This window comes from Microcaecilia unicolor, chromosome 6 (assembly GCF_901765095.1).
Source record: "Microcaecilia unicolor chromosome 6, aMicUni1.1, whole genome shotgun sequence".
NCBI classification, from domain to species: domain Eukaryota; kingdom Metazoa; phylum Chordata; class Amphibia; order Gymnophiona; family Siphonopidae; genus Microcaecilia; species Microcaecilia unicolor.
In genome coordinates this window covers 324,499,099-324,515,629 of record NC_044036.1, presented here as the reverse complement: position 1 = coordinate 324,515,629, position 16,531 = coordinate 324,499,099, and the positions used below count along the sequence as shown (strand labels likewise).

At 45.8% G+C, this 16,531-nt stretch overlaps 1 protein-coding gene across 1 annotated transcript in view; it reads left to right on the top strand.

Moving 5' to 3' along the window:
• Positions 1–1,414: 1,414 nt before the first annotated feature.
• Positions 1,415–16,531, top strand: part of LOC115473429 (monocyte to macrophage differentiation factor-like) — a 50,668-nt gene continuing 35,551 nt past the window's right edge. Inside the window, 1 exon segment of the mRNA XM_030208371.1 lies at positions 1,415–1,508. The gene's annotated coding sequence lies outside the window, so the exon portion shown is untranslated.

Sequence of the window (16,531 nt, the reverse complement as noted above, 5' to 3'; positions counted from 1 at the left end):
AAAACCACAGAAAAGCAGTATATCAAGTCCCATTCCCTCCCTTTATTTGAATTAGTTTTTCTAACATACGTTTTGCTTGATTTGTCTTTATTTGAAATGTCATAAAATTTGAAAACATATCTTGTCAACAAAAGGCGGGGTTGGGTGGGGGCAGGGCTGGGAAGGGGGCAAGGGACCCCCATCTTGGGTTACCATATGGCTCCAGAAAAAGGAGGATGGATTGAGCCAGCCGGGTTTTACTTCCATTGCTTTGAAAGCAATGGAAGTAAAACCCGGCTGGCTCAATTACTTCCATTGAAAGCAATGGAAGTAAAACCCGGCTGGCTCAATTACTTCCATTGAAAGCAATGGAAGTAAAACCCGGCTGGCTCAATTACTTCCATTGAAAGCAATGGAAGTAAAACCCGGCTGGCTCAATCCGTCCTCCTTTTTCTGGAGCCATATGGAGGCATATTTTCAAAGCACTTAGCCTTCCAAAGTTCCATAGAAACCTATGGAACTTTGGAAGGCTAAGTGCTTTGAAAATATGCCTGATGGTAACCCTACCCCCATCTAACTGGTCTGCACAAAGGCCCAGCAATAGCTAAGATCGGCCCTGGTTGGCTTACTTAGTTCGTCTCAATTTTCAGTCCTTGTACCAGCTTCCTATATGCTCTTGAGGTATTTCTTTAAAATGTGTAATTTCAGGTATGATAGTTTGTATCTTTAGCATTTTTCTACACCGGCACGCGTTCAAAGCGTGGGAACTTGGGTACAGCCAGTGCACGTGCAAGTCCACCCGCGCGCGGGTGCTGTAAACTTGGTGCAATCGCAGGAATCCAGGAGACGCTTGGCAGGCTCGCGCCGCCCTGTACTGGACACGCGCGAGGCCTCTGGCAAATGCGGCTCTGGAGTCTGGACTCCACGGGACGGGAGCCCCGTCCTTTAGGGATTTCTCCCCCACAACCTCCACAGGGGGACGCGGCCGGCACGATGTACCAACGTCTCCGAGTGCGGTGAGACAAAGCGGAGAAGAGGCAGACGCTCAAGCCGACCCGACTCTCTCTCCCCCCCTCCCAATCTCTCGGTCTCCGTGCGCGCGCACCATTTTCAAACTTCCCATTGAGGTTAGCGCTCTTGGCTGGGATTGCCTGGCCCCAGGAGGAGGAGGACTCTCCTTACCCGGCGCCCCGCCCCCTCTGACGCAACGTCTTTCCTTCGGCTGCGTCCCGCCCCCTCCGCCGCGACTTACTGTTTCCGGCAGGGCGGGAGGCGGCGATGGGGAAGACGTTGCGTCAGAGGGGGCGGGGCGCCGCGGTAGGCGAGCTCCGGGGCCGGTCCGAAGCAACTTGTATGAAGTGCCCCCCGTTGCCGCTGCCTCAATGACACGTTTGAAGGTAAGAGCCGGGAGCTTAATGAGGGAGAGCTGCCGGAGCGAGGACGGGGAGGAGAGAGGGATCCCGGATCTGGGATGCTCGGCGAGTCAGGGCAGTCAAATGCATGTGTTGGACGCCTAATACTGTCACTTGGTAGGTCTGCAAGTGATAGGAGGGGGGATAAAAAAGAGGAAGGGACAGTGTTAGTGGAAGCAAAGGTTGTACTGTCTGGGGGGGGGGGATAAAGAAGGGGAAGGGACAGTGTTAGTGGAAGCAAAGGTTGTACTGGGGGGGGATGGGGAAGGGTTAGAGGAAGCAAAGGTTGTACTGGGGTGGGGAGGGACAGTGTTAGAGGAAGCAAAGATTGTACTGGGAGGGATGAAGAAGAGAAAGGGACAGTGTTAGTGGAAGCAAAGGTTGTACTGGGGGGGATGGGGAAGGGTTAGAGGAAGCAAAGGTTGTACTGGGGGGGGGGGGAAGGGACAGTGTTAGAGGAAGCAAAGGTTCTACTAGGGGGATAAAGAAGAGAAAGGGACAGTGTTAGTGGAAGCAAAGGTTGTACTGGGGGGGATGGGGAAGGGTTAGAGGAAGCAAAGGTTGTACGGGGGGGGATGGGGAAGGGTTAGAGGAAGCAAAGGTTGTACTGGGGGGGGGAAGGGACAGTGTTAGAGGAAGCAAAGGTTCTACTAGGGGGATAAAGAAGAGAAAGGGACAGTGTTAGTGGAAGCAAAGGTTGTACTGGGGGGGATGGGGAAGGGTTAGAGGAAGCAAAGGTTGTACGGGGGGGGGATGGGGAAGGGTTAGAGGAAGCAAAGGTTGTACTGGGGGGGATAAAGAAGGGGAAGGGACAGTGCTGGAGGATGCAGTGGAAGCATTGTATTGGAGGAAGTGACAGGAGGGGAAATGCTGGAGGAAGCAATGGGAGGGGTTCATACCTGGGAAGGAAGAGGATGATAAGGGACAAGGGGTAGTAGAAGCTGTGGAGGGAAAACAATGAATGAGGAATAATGAAAGGGGGTTCTACGGGGGGAAATGATGGAGGGGGGCTAGTTTTGGAAGAGGTAGTCATGGGGAAAGGGTTGTACTGGAGGGAAGTAATACGGGGGAAGGAAGTTTTGAAGGAGTAGGGGCATTTCCGGGAGAGAAAGGGTAGTACCGACAGGAGGGAGGAAAATCGGTGGGTGGAAGGGATGAGGCAGTGAAATGGGGTGAGGTAACATTGTAAGAGCTGAGATCAATGAAGGGAATAAATTGCTACCAGCCAATGTTGCTGTGCTATGTGAAACCCCAGCTTTGTTTTTATGGAGCAATAGCTCCTGGGAGCCTCCAGCATATGGGCCATAAGGGAGAGCAGGAGAGAAAGAGGCTAGGCTGCTTCTGTCAACCCCTCTGACTGTGTCTGTTGAACCAAATTGGAGTGAGTGTCTCCGTCCTGTGGTGTCCTCAGAGCAGTGTCCCTCTGATACTCGCTGTTTCTATGCAGTGGCTTCTTTTTTTTTATTTTTTTGCTCTCCTGGTATGTGTCGTCTTCCTCCCTTTGGTTGCCAGGACAACCGAGGATTTAGTGAGGAGAGGAAGGTTTCTGATTAATTTGTCACCCCTTTTGTACTGCACCCTCCCCCCTCCAAGCAGGGGTGGACTGACAAGTGTTCTGGCACCTCGGGCAATAAGGGCCATGGGCCCTGAAACCACCTATCAAAATTGATTCAATTAGATGGAAGCAATGGGAGACTAATGGTCGGTCCACTCTTGCCTCCAAGCTTTAGGTTGGTTGTCAAAGGTGCACGATCGAGAGAGAAACGTTAAAGCTGACAAAACAGTCCATTATAATAAAAATGTTAAGACTGCTCTTGCTCCATAGGGATCTTTGCCTTCTTTTCCCTGGCTCTGCTTTGCCTTTTTCATCTGATAACTTGAATGTGCATTCTTGCACGAGAGAATTTAGCTGGAGGAATGTTTCTCGTTTGGGACAACAAACGTTCTTATAGTAGAGGTATAGGGGAAAGGGATAATGGAACAGAGATTTGATGGGATTTCAAAGGCTACCTGTGTTTCATGTATCATTATTGAGCACCGAAGTGTTTCCTATTGCAACAACACATGAGGGATTTGTAAGCCCGGCCTTTTACTAGGGGATTTGTCATCACGAGCAGCTTGTTACACCTTGCTTCTGAAATGAGATGTTGAATAGTTCAGTAACTAGAGTTTCATTTCAAGTTCCTTGTTGGGTAAGACCATTTCAGCCCTTTCTACGAGTTAGGAAATGTGACTCTTTCAAATGTATCTTTTTTTTTTTTTTTTTTTCCATTTTGTACATACTTCTTGTCATCCCTGTAATCTCCCTCCCAAAAAAAAAAAACCCACAGTAGATCAAGTCTTTCATTTTGTCTCTTATTTTCTTTCGAAGAGAGCCTTATATTTATTTCATCCTCCTATTTTGAGGGAAGTTTAGAGATTGGGATTATAGAAAGGTTAGTAACTCTTTTTTTTTTTCTATGAGTAGCATTAAAATGGAATAATTTTAATTGAATCTAGATTCACGACAAATTTCTCAGCCAATTTATCACATTGGTGTGTCAATAGAAATCAAACAAAATAAAACATGGAAAAGAAAATAAGATGATACCTTTTTTATTGGACATAACTTAATACATTTCTTGATTGGCTTTCGAAGGTTGCCCTTCTTCCTCAGATCGGAAATAAGCAAATGTGCTAGCTGACAGTGTATATAAGTGAAAACATTCAAGCATTACTATGACAGTAAAATAGATACCATTGGAGATTCTACATGGAATGTTGCTACTATTGGAGATTCTACATGGAATGTTGCTATTCCACTAGCAACATTCCATGTAGAAGGCTGCGCAGGCTTCTGTTTCTGTGAGTCTGACGTCCTGCACGTACGTGCAGGACGTCAGACTCACAGAAGCAGAAGCCTGCGCGGCCACATTGGTGATCTACAAGGGCCGACTTCTACATGGAATGTTGTTAGTGGAATAGCAACATTCCATGTAGAATCTATAGAAATCAAACAAAATAAAACATGGAAAAGAAAATAAGATGATACCTTTTTTATTGGACATAACTTAATACATTTCTTGATTAGCTTTCGAAGGTTGCCCTTCTTCGTCAGATCGGAAAACATTGGTGTGGAAACTAAATTCAGAACTTGCTGTGTCTAATATATTTCCCTGCATAATACATTTATTCTAATACATTTATTCAAGTGTCAGAAAATTGAATAACTACGTTAACTTTGAACTTAAAACATTGTCCTACCTTGTCTTTGTAAATAGTAGATACCTAATTTGTCAATTATTAAAATGTCATTGTATATACTTTTGGTTATGCTTAAAAATACTGAAAAAATGCTATACATTACCTTTTTTATTCTTCATTCACTAACTGCTTCCATAGTGTAAACATTACAAGGAAAGTATGAATGCTGGTTGATAGATGTTTATCTAATTTTTATATTCTGGTAATGTTTCGTGATGTCAGGCTTCCTGTTTTTGTAGTTCATATATAGAGGTAGCTATTATGAACATTTCAGGAAGTGCAAACAGTATTACACCTCTCATAGAAATGCCATTACAATGTCATAATGGTAGATGAGTTAGAACCAGGGCTGGTGTTAGGCATGCAGGGGCCTAGGTCAGAAACCTGGGAGGGAGACCTAAAGCCTGCCTGTAGGCTATGCCTCTTTCGGCTTGAGGCAAGCTTAAGGGGCCGCAAACAGGGCACTTGCCCTGGGCCCCTAACATCAGCCCTAGTTAGAACCTGTTAAATTTGTCTGTAAAAATGCAGCTACATTTTAAGACAAAATGAAGGCAGATAAAGACTATATGGCCTATCCAGATTGCCCATCTGTAGCATATACTATCTTTTCCTCTCTCTTAGAGATCCTGTGTACTTGTCCTAAGCTTTCTTGAGTTCAGATACAGGTTTTGTCTCCACCAGGAGGCCATTCCACGAATTCGCCACCTTCTCCATGAAGAAGTATTTCCTAAGGGGTCCTTTTACCAAGGCGCGCTGAAAAATGGCTTGCGGTAGTGTAGGCGCGGGTCAATCCATTTTTTAGCGCACCCGTGAAAAAGACCTCTTTTGTTTTTGCCGAAAACGGATGTGCAGCAAAATCAAAATTGCCGCGCGTCCATTTTGTGTCTCAGACCTTACCACCAGCCGTTGACCTAGCAGTAAAGAATCCGGGTGGTCATGACCTACGCGTGTCAAATGCCACTTGGCGCGCGCCCAAAAATAAAAAAATATTTTTTAGACGCGCGCCAAAAATGAAATAACCGCAAGAGCTACGCGGTAGTTGTGTGGTAACTCCATTTTGGCGCACGTTGGGCGCTCGTAGACGCTAACGCAGCTTAGTAAAAGGGCACCTTAGGATACTACTGAGTTTGTCGACTTTCACCTTCATCCTATGCCCCCTCGTTCCAGAGCTTCCTTTCAATTGAAAGAAACTCACGTCCTGTGCGTTTATGTTATGGAGGTATTTAAACATTTCTATCATATCTCCCCTTCTCCCACCTTTCTTCTAAAGTATGCCTACTGAGATATCTATCCTCATACACTTTATAACGAAGACCACTGACCATTTTGGTAGCTGCCCTGTGGATCGACTCCATCCCGTTCATATCTTTTTGAAAGTGCTGTCTCCAGAATTGTACAGAGTATTCTAAATGAGGTCTCACCCAAGTCTTATACAGGGGCATCATCACTAGAGAATGACACAGGGACAAGAACAGACTTTGTCCCTGTGTCATTCTCTACTTTGACGCCTATGAACTGGATTGATATTTATGTCTGAGTGATGCAGACGACAATATTTTGATTTTTTGGGGGAAAAACAAGCAAACATGCTGGCCACAACTAGCAAAATTTGCCCGGGTGATCCTGTACATTCTTGCTACCAGCACATCTTTTAAGAAAACATCTTCTATTGCAGGAAGGACTATGGAAGAGCTAGACTGAATCCTGAGATTGTTGATAACTTATTCATCCGTAGATTGAAAAATCATAACAGTGCTTCATAGGGCATATTTCTCCCCTCTAGGGCATACAGAATGTGTTGTATTTTGTACCTCTGGACATTTTAACAGGGTGGATTAGGATTCCTTGGTGTAGTAAAAGTCAGCTATTTGGGGGGTTTTAAGAGTAGAAGGTGGGGGTGGGGGGTTATTAGAGTTGCTCGTTGTTATTGTTGTTTTCTATTTGTGATTTATAAACAGTTGCACAGTGTATTCTTTCTGTACTTTAATAAAAAGATTTAAATATAAAATCATAAGTGTTTGAGGCTTCTGCAGCTGAAGACAGAGCCTGCGGGGACAGGGACAGAGACAACCCATGGGGATGGGGTAGGGCAGGGGCATATCTGAGGTTCGGCGGTAGGGGGGGCAGGGGCTAGAGTGAGGGGGCACATTATAGCCCCCCCGGCCACCGCCCCCTACTGCCGTCAGCCCTCCCCCGCCTACCACCGTCAACCCTCCCCCGCCTACCACCGTCAACCCTCCCCCGCCTACCGCCATCAACCCTTTCCCCGCCTACCGCCATCACCTACCTCCGAGGTCCGCTTCCTCCTGCCGGTTTTTTAAAATATTGCTTCAGCCGGCGGGGGACCCCAACCCCTGCCAGCCCAGCCAAGGTCTTGTTTGTTCTTCATCCTCGTGCTGTGAAAGCTGCATCCTTCCAGTTGGATGGAGTCTGACGTCGCAGCAGGTTGTACGTGCAGGACGTCAACGTGCTGCGACGTCAGACTCCGTCCAACTGGAAGGATGCAGCTTTCACAGCACGAGGATGAAGAACTTAAACAAGACCTCGGCTGGGCAGGGCTGGTGGGGGTTGGGGTCCCCCGCCAGCTGAAGTAATATTTTAAAAAACCGGCAGGAGGAAGCGGACCTCGGGGGTAGGTGATGGCGGTAGGCGGGGAAAGGGTTGACGGCGGTAGGTGGGGGAGGGTTAACGGCGGTAGGGGGGTCCAGGGTGAAATCTGCCGGGGCCCAGGCCCCTGTGGCCCCACGCAGATACGCCCCTGGGGTAGGAAAGGGGACAAACGTCCCCGTGTCATTCTCTAATCAACGCCTCCTTTTTCCTATTGGCCATTCCTCTCCCTATGCACTCAAGCATCCTTCTAGCTTTCAACATTGCCTTTTCTACCTGTTTGGCCACCTTAAGATCATCACATATGATCACACCCACCTCCGCGCCTCATTCGTGCACAAAAATTCTTTACCCCCTAATATAAGGGTGTCAGAGCTTTTTTTGACTTCCTCACTATCTTTAAAATTCTCAGTGCAAGGACACTTATTAGATTTAGGGTTATGTTTACTCTTACATTACTTAGACACTAATTACACAGATGACACCTAGATTTCCACAGTAGACATATCGAAGTATTCACATGTGACTTTTCCCATGTCACATTAGCCAAAACCAGTGTATCCAAAGGAGATACCTATTGCTTTATGGCAATTGGTTTTAGCTGTATTAATCAAACAAATCACTTTGCACTTTTCCCAGGGCTTTTTTTGAGGGGGTACTTGGGGGGGGGGGTACCTTTTCTATTGTCTGCTAAAATTGACCCGTGGTCCCCTAATGAAAGTGCCCAGGCTCTATATACCAGTTCTGCCTTGTCACTATGACTGGTTGCAGGGGGCCTGGCTATTGTGGGGTGGGGGTTCCTCAGTGATCACCCCAGCCCTGGCCAGGCATTTGAGTACCGGCACCTTTTTTGCTAGAAAAAGCACACTGACTTTTTTCCACATTGAGTTTCATCTGCCGTTCGGATGCCCAGTCTCCCAGGATCCTCCTGCAATTTCTCACAATCTGCATGTGATTTAACAACTTTGAATAATTTGGCATCATCTGCAAAGTTAATGATCTTGCTCGCCGTTTCAATTTATTTATTTATTTACCGTCCTTTTTGAAGGAATTCACTGAAGGCGGTGTACAGTAAGAATAAATCAAACACGAGCAATAGACAATTGCAGCAGTCAAATATTCAAATGACAGTACAAAGTATGGCATAGTATACTACTTACAATGTTAACACAATATGTAATAGAACATTTTAATTGGCAGTATAGGGTGTAAGCAAAGGTGGAACATAGAGATAGGTAAGAAGAGTTAGAGAATAAGGTGACTGATTTAAAGAAAATTTGCACATGAGGTCAGAAAGATGTTAATGAAAATGGTTGTAAAGATTTTAACAATTTCATTCTGCTTCAAAACGTATTTCATACAGAACTGAATATAATGTAAATATCTGAGAAAGATAAATGCATATAGTGTAAGTTCCTGACTTGCCAGACTTGACCTGTGCAAACATTGTATCTCAACTCTGCCTTCAGTTTCAGGATCAGTAAAATGGAAAATGATAGTTTGAAATAGCAGCTTGGGGCGTTGCTTACCTCATGGCTAGGAGGAACATGGTCTTTCAGAGACTCTAGCATTAACCTATACTTGTAGTCCTTGTTTAACGTGGTGTCAGCCGCTCCTCTCGGCCGCGTAATTGTCTCTCTCCCTTATCTGTGCAGTCTGCTTCCGACTCCACCCTCGTCCGTGCAGTTCGCTCTCACTGCCACACAGTTCCGCTAGCAAGACGGGACAACACAGTTCAGCTTGCCAGCCTTCTAAACAAAGTTCAGCTAGTCAGGCTTTAAACACAGTTCTGCTAGCCGGGCTTCAAACACAGTTTGACTAGCCAGGCTTTCCAACAAAGTTCAGCTAGTCAGGCTTTAAACACAGTTCTGCTAGCCAGGCTTCCAACCCAGTTCGGCTAGCCAGGCCTTCCCCCACCGCCTTCTTCAGCAAGGCCTCAAAACAGTTCAACTTAGCTAGGCCTTAAACACAGCCCAGCTTAGCCAGGCTTTCTCTCCAAAGTTCAGCTAGCCCAGCTTTCAAATACCGCCCTCTTCAGCAACGCCTCAAACAGTTCAGCTTAGCTAGGCTTTTTACACAGCACGGCTTAGCCAGGCTTTAAAGATCCACCACCCTCATTTGTCAACACTTTACCTCTTGACATCCACCCACCGGATCTCTCCTGACTATTATTCTTTTCTTGATACTTTGGGCTCCTCTAGAAGTCACTCTTCTTCTCCAGCCACTTCCTCTCCCACCTCCATTTCCTCTTCCACACCTTCTCCTCATACCTGCTCCCATTCCATCCCCTCATTCTCCACCCCCTCCCTCAGGTGTTCCACCCTCTCCTCAGCTGATTCCATCTCCCAATCAGCCCCCTCTCCTTTCCTCTACTGCAGCTCAGGTACTCGTTTGTCCTCCTCTCTCCTATTCTTCCAGGCAGTCTGAAATCTGTGTTCCCTACGCTCCTGCCTCCTCCCCTCCCGCAATGCATTCTGGGATCTGTAGTTTTTCCACTCTGGCTTTTCTCTCTTCCCCCCTGCATTCTGGGCTCTGTGGCTTCTCTGATTCTCACAGTGGCTTATTGTAGCCTCCCCCCCCACCCCCAAAATATGTCACTCTCCTCCTGCTCCTTTACATTTCCAGCTCAGTTTGAACCAGGTGGGAATCTGGCACCTCGAGTATTCATTTGTGCTCCCTGGGATTTTGTTGTTGTTGTTGTTACTTTTCCTCAGTGCCTTCCCTGTCCAAAACACTCCTGCACTAGAAATCACATAGCCTCGTCCCTTTGGTCCCTTACAACTATGGGCTGACTTTGTGCATATCGTTCTAGTCTTTCTGCCTATATGCAGTGTCTGTGTCTATGTATATACACAAAATAGGAAGCATAGTAACACAGAGGTCCTTTTACTAAGGTGCGCTGAAAAATGGCTTGCAGTAGTGTAGGCGCGGGTTTTGGGCATGCGCCAATCCATTTTTCAACGTGCCCTGTTAAAAAAGGCCTTTTTAAAATTTTTGCTGAAAATGGGCATGCTGGCAAAATCAAAATTGCTGCGCGTCCATTTTGTGCCAGCCGTTGACCTAGCGGTAAAGTGTCGCGCGGTAACCTTGCGGTAATGACCTACACGTGTCAAATGCCACTTGGCGCACATCCAAAAATAATTACTTTTCGGCCGCACGTATTGGACGCACGCCAAAAATGAAATTACCACAAGAGCTGGGTGGTAACTCCAGATGCTTACATGACTTAATAAAAGGGCCCCATAGTAAATGATAGCAGATAACGACCTGATGGTCCATCCAGTCTGCCCAACAGTCACACTCGTTATCAGCTGATGATTAAACCAACAAAGAATGTGATATAAAATACTTGATCATGGGTTTTCTTTGACACAGACTGTGAAAGTCCGCCCATCACAGTCCTTGCGTCCCATCTACTGGAGTTGCCGTTAAAGCCCACTCCAGCCTGTCTGAATCCGTCTTGGGAATGGGACTTGGTGTATCACCTATTTGTGTGTGTGTGTGGGGGGGGGTTTGCAACTACATTCAAAGTGGTTTACATAGTATATAAAGGTACTTATTTGTACCTGGGGCAATGGAGGGTTAAGTGACTTTCCCAGAGTCGCAAGGAGCTGCAGTGTGAATCATAAGCATAAGAACATAAGCACCGCTATACTGGGAAACGACCAAGGGTCCATCAAGCCCAGCATCCTGTCTCCGACAGTGGCCAATCCAGGCCTCAAGAACCCGTCAAAAACACAAAAACAAAACAAAAATTTAAATTAATAATGTTCAATGGACTTATCCTTCAGGAACCCAGTTTCCCAGGATCAAAGTCCGCTGTGCTAACCGCTCGGCTGCTCCTGTCTTGTCATTTGTAGGACCCGGACCGTAAGTCCACTCGGCACAGTCCTCACGTTCCAGCTACCGAAGTTGCCGTTGAAGCCTCTCCAGCCCAGATTGCCGTACAGTATATGGGGCACAGTCCATACACGTCTGCCCTGCTCCCAGTCCGTACAAGTCTGCCCTGCTCCGACCTTAGTTCTTCACAACTGGAATTGCCATCTGAGCGTCATTCAATATATCCACACACATGCAACCTTTTAAAGGGCTTTTCTTTTTATACAATCCCGTTTTCTAATTAGAAATCCTGTGTTTTCATCCCACGCCTTTTTGAATTCCTTCACCGTTTTTGTCGTTCTTTAAAATTTAACTTCAGCAGTTCAAGCTTGCTGAACAAGATTAACAGGCTGGTAGCTTTCAAATAAACTTTTCCCTATTTGGCTTTATATCAGGGGCGTAGCCAGACAGCAGATTTTGGGCAAGAAGTGGGTGGGCACCAAACGTTCTCTCCCCCACCCCCACATCAAAAACATATCTCAGCTGGTGGGAAAATGCTTCTCTCCAGTCCTCACCTTGGTAGTCTGCAGCAGGCATGCGCTGAAAACTGAGCATGCGAAGGTGCCAGTATTGTGGAGAGCGGCATTTTCATTACCATGTTCTACTGTTGGATGGGCCCTGGCCCACCCAGGTGCACCTGTGGCTACTCCACTGCTTTATATGAAAACATTCTATATAAGTAAGCAAAAAGTAGCATTTTATTGAATTTTTATAAGAAAAATACAACTGAGAACTATATAAAATATAAATAAAACATAATTATATCACTGTTATTGGCAGAAGGGAAGGAATGCTACATTCATAATCAGTTTATCATTTAAAATCATTCTGCTGCAAGTTTGTTACTTTGTGTACAGAGCTGGGTGATCTCTAGTTTGTGTCAGCGTCAGAAAATATTCCAGACGTCTGACCCCTTAATACAAAAATAGGGTCACATTGACCCTTGTTGCTGCACTGTTGGAAAGCAAACCCTGGAGATAGCGACGGTGTGAAATCCACTGAACTGTATTATATGCTACTCTTTAGCAGTGGAAAATAAGACTGTGAAAGCATTTGAAGCATGAGTTTTCCAGGAAGAGTCTTTAATTTTGTGTTGAAGTTGCAGGCTAGGAAGAGTTCGCAGTTGGACCCTGCTTGCTTAAGTACATGGTACTGTTATGCAGCAGTGACGACTTCTCCCTAATGCTTCTTTGGATTAAAACATTCTTAAAAGCAGATTTCTTTGAGAATAAGAGCGACACAAGTGAGCAATAATGGACTAGACTAGAAGCTGTCTGGGTAGCACAGAGGAGCAGCAGTCTCTATAGCAACCTGCGTTTATTACAGTGTTGTAAATGAGTGTTCCTTAAACAAATTTTTAAAGGTTTTTGAAATAGCAGTATTTCTTCTGGAGTTGACTGCCCAGGATACCTGCTACCCCCATTAGCATTGTTATGTTAGTTTTGTTATGTTGTTGTCCTAGATGTGTGGAACTTGTCTGATTATGTATTTTTAAGGCTTAGAAGGGCAGGAGACTTTTGTAATTCTACAAAGGAAATGAGCATTGTAAGGCTCTATTTATTCAAAATCGGGCTTTTGAAGTTTTCATGTATGTAGATAAAAACAAACTTTAAAATTTTTTTTTTGTTGGGTTAAGTAAAATGGGCCTTTAAATCAAGTTAAAATGTCAGGAAGTATTTTTTCATGGAGAGAGTGGTGGATGCTTGGAATGCCCTCCCACGGGAGGTGGTGGAAATGAAAACGGTAACAGAATTCAAGCACGCGCGGGATAAACATAAAGGAATCCTGTTCAGAAGGAATGGGTCCTAAGGAGCTTAGCCGAGAATGGGTGGCAGAGCCGGAGGCGGGGATAGTGCTGGGCAGACTTATACGGTCTGTGCCCTGAAAAGGACAGGTACAAATCAAGGTAAGGTATACATAAAAAGTAGCACATATAAGTTTATCTTGTTGGGCAGACTGGATGGATCATGCAGGTCTTTTTCTGCTGTCATCTACTATGTTACTATGAGGCTTATTTTCAAAGCACTTAGCCTCCCAAAGTTCCATAGAAACATATGGAACTTAGCCTCCCAAAGTGCTTTGAAAATATGCCTCAAAGTTTTAATTTTGTGTTGAAGTTCAGTTTTGAGACAGAAGGATGTGTGTGTGAAAGTGTGTGAGAGAGAGAGAGAGCGTGCGCGCTCTGGTATATAGAAAGAGAACACATTGGTGTAATCACTAGTCTGTAAGTGGCAAATAAGACAATGAAGAAATAACATTTGATCAAGTAATTTGTGAGGCAGGTATCCTAGACCTGGGTGGGCAGCCTCTGTCCTCAAGGGCTGCAACCCAGTCGGATTTTCAGGATTTCCCCAATGAACAAGCATGAGATCTATTTGCGTGCACTTTCTCCATTGTATGCAAATAGATCTCGTGCATATTCATTGGGGAAAATCCTGAAAACCCAACTGGATTGCAGCGCTCAAGGACCTAGATTGCCCACCCTTGTCCTAGACTGTACCAAATTATGCACTGTTTTGCTCTTTGAGATGTATGTGCAAAACAGTACGGTCTGTGCCAGAACCGGTGGTGGGAGGCGGGGATAGTGCTGGGCAGACTTATATGGTCTGCCAGAGCCGGTGGTTGGGAGGCGGGGCTGGTGGTTGGGAGGCAAGGATAGTGCTGGGCAGACTTATACGGTCTGTGCTCTGAAGAGCACAGGTACAAATCAAAGTAGGGTATACACAAAAGTAGCACACATGAGTTGCCTTGTTGGGCAGACTGGATGGACCGTGCAGGTCTTTTTCTGCCGTCATCTACTATGTTACTATCCACCTTATAATTGAAAGAGAAAAACGCCTAGATTTCGACCTAAATCGGGAGATAGACGTTTATCTCATAAAAACGAATAAATCAATATAATGGAAAGCCGATTTTGGACGTTTTCAACTGCACTCCATCGCGGAAGCGTACAAAGTTGACGGGGGCGTGTTGGAGGCGTGGCGAAGGTGGAACTGGGGCGTGGTTATCGGCCGAGGAGAGATGGGCACCTTTCGCCGATAATGGACAAAAAGTATGCGTTTGTAGCTAGAATTTAGGGCACTTTTCCTGGACCCTGTTTTTTCACGAATAAAGCCCCAAAAAGTGCCCTAAATGACCAGATTACCACCAGAGAGAATCGGGGATGACCTCCCCTGACTCCCCAGTGGTAACTAACCCCCTCCCACCACAAAAAATGATATTTCAAAACTTTTTATTTTCACCCTCAAATGTCATACCCACCTCCCTGGCAGCAGTATGCAGGTCCCTGGAGCAGTTGTTAGGGGGTGCAGTGGACTTCAGGCAGGTGGACCCAGGCCCATCCCCCCCACCTGTTACAATTGTGCTGCTTAATGCTTAGTCGTCCAACCCCCCCCGAACCCACTGTACCCACATGTAGGTGCCCCCCTTCACCCCTTAGGGCTATAGTAATGGTGTAGACTTGTGGGCAGTGAGATTTGAGGGGGATTTGGGGGGCTCAACACACAAGGGAAGGGTACTATGCACCTGGGAGCTCTTTGACTTTTTTTTTTTGTTTTTGTAAAAGTGCCCCCTAGGGTGCCCGGTTGGTGTCCTGGCATGTGAGGGGGACCAGTGCACTACGAATCCTGGCCCCTCCCACGAACAAATGCCTTGGATTTATTCATTTTTGAGCTGGGCGCTTTCATTTTCCATTATCACTGAAAAACAAAAACGCCCAGCTCACAAATTGTCGAATAAAACATGGACGTCTATTTTTTTTTTTTTTTCGAAAATACGGTTCGGTCCGCCCCTTCACGGACCCGTTCTCGGAGATAAACGCCCATGGAGATAGACGTTTTCGTTCAATTATGCCCCTCTATGTATATGTTATTATGTATGTGCAAAACAGCCTGGTAGCAAAATAGCACATGATTTTCTGTGCCAGAGATCTTCACTGTTTTTCTAGAGGGCAATGTTGGCAAAAAAAGCTTCAGTATGAGAGCCAAGATCGTTGCTAGACAAATAAGACAGCACACCGGGCAGAGGGATGGGGTGAGGAAGAGTCATCCAGTGATACAGCTGTCCCCTTTGACATTGTTGGCCTAGCTGTCCAGTTGTGATCAGAGTAATGTGTAACTGAAGTTTATTCTACCCTCCAACACATTTTCTCTTTCCCTAAGCCCAGCTCCTCCCCCCCCCCCCCCCAATATACTCCATCCCAGTCCATACGCTGCCACAGCCAGCCCACTCCTGTGCTAGGCAGCTATTGCGACCTGTTAATTGCAAGAGACCCTGTTTTTGCACAATGGACGGTAATGTGCGCCAGTCCTACTGTCCACCGCGCTGATTACACCGTATTAGCTGTTTAATTCAGCTTGGTGAAAATGCAAATAGTGCCCTGTTCTCCCATTCAACCCGTTGTAAATTCTTTAAGGGGGCCCTCTTTACAAAGGCGTGTAATGGCCAATGCACATCCAGCAGGCGCCAAATCGGTATTACCGTCCGCCTACCGCGTGCCCCAGGAGGCAATTCTGAATTTTGAAAAACGCCGAAAAGACACGGTAGAAAATAATTTTCTACCGCGTGGCGCTTAACCCGGCGGTAGACAGCAGTGTGCTCACTCGCTGCATGCCTACCGCACATGTAGCGCATGACATCTTACCGCTAAGTCAGCAGGCTGGCGGTATGGTCTCAGGCCGAAAATGGACGCGCACTGGTTTTTATTTTGCCACACGTTCATCTTCCGTCCCCTTAAAAAAAAAAAGGTACTTTTTCCAGGACGCAGTAAAAACTGGCCCGGCGCGCGCACAAAAGACTCGCTTCCACTGCCGCAGGCCACTTTTTGCCGCGGCTTAGTAAAAGGGCCCCTTAGTGATTCAGGTTTTAAGATGTAATCTTTCCCCTTACAAGGGTCAGTTCACAGTTAGTAATTTCTATAGTTTAGATACAATTAAACTAGTCTAATTGTGGTTGGGCATCGCTAATTAGAGAGAGAGAGAACATTTCCCCGTTGCTGCTTAGTTTATTTCTTCTTTTTAATTTCAAGTTACATAGATTATCTTTTCAGGGCGTTCTTGAAACTAAAACTCAAATAGCAAATCAAATATACTAACCACAGCTATGATTGATCTGCAGACACATTCCCTAGTATAGATCTCGGACCTCTTCCACCACCCACAGAAAGTACTTCACATACCTTTAACAACCTTATTTGGCTGTAAACCGAGTGCAAGTAAAATCATGCTTAGTCAAATGAGTTGAAAATTAATATCTTGGCTCTGGAATAAAATCTGACAAAACTTCCGTGTCAAGTCTTTTCCCTTAAATGGAACATATTTCAATTCTTCCATGTTTCTGGGTTGTTTCTAACATTCACACTACATATGGAAAATGTGTGGGTTCTGTTTCTCTTACAGAGTATCATGGTTTTT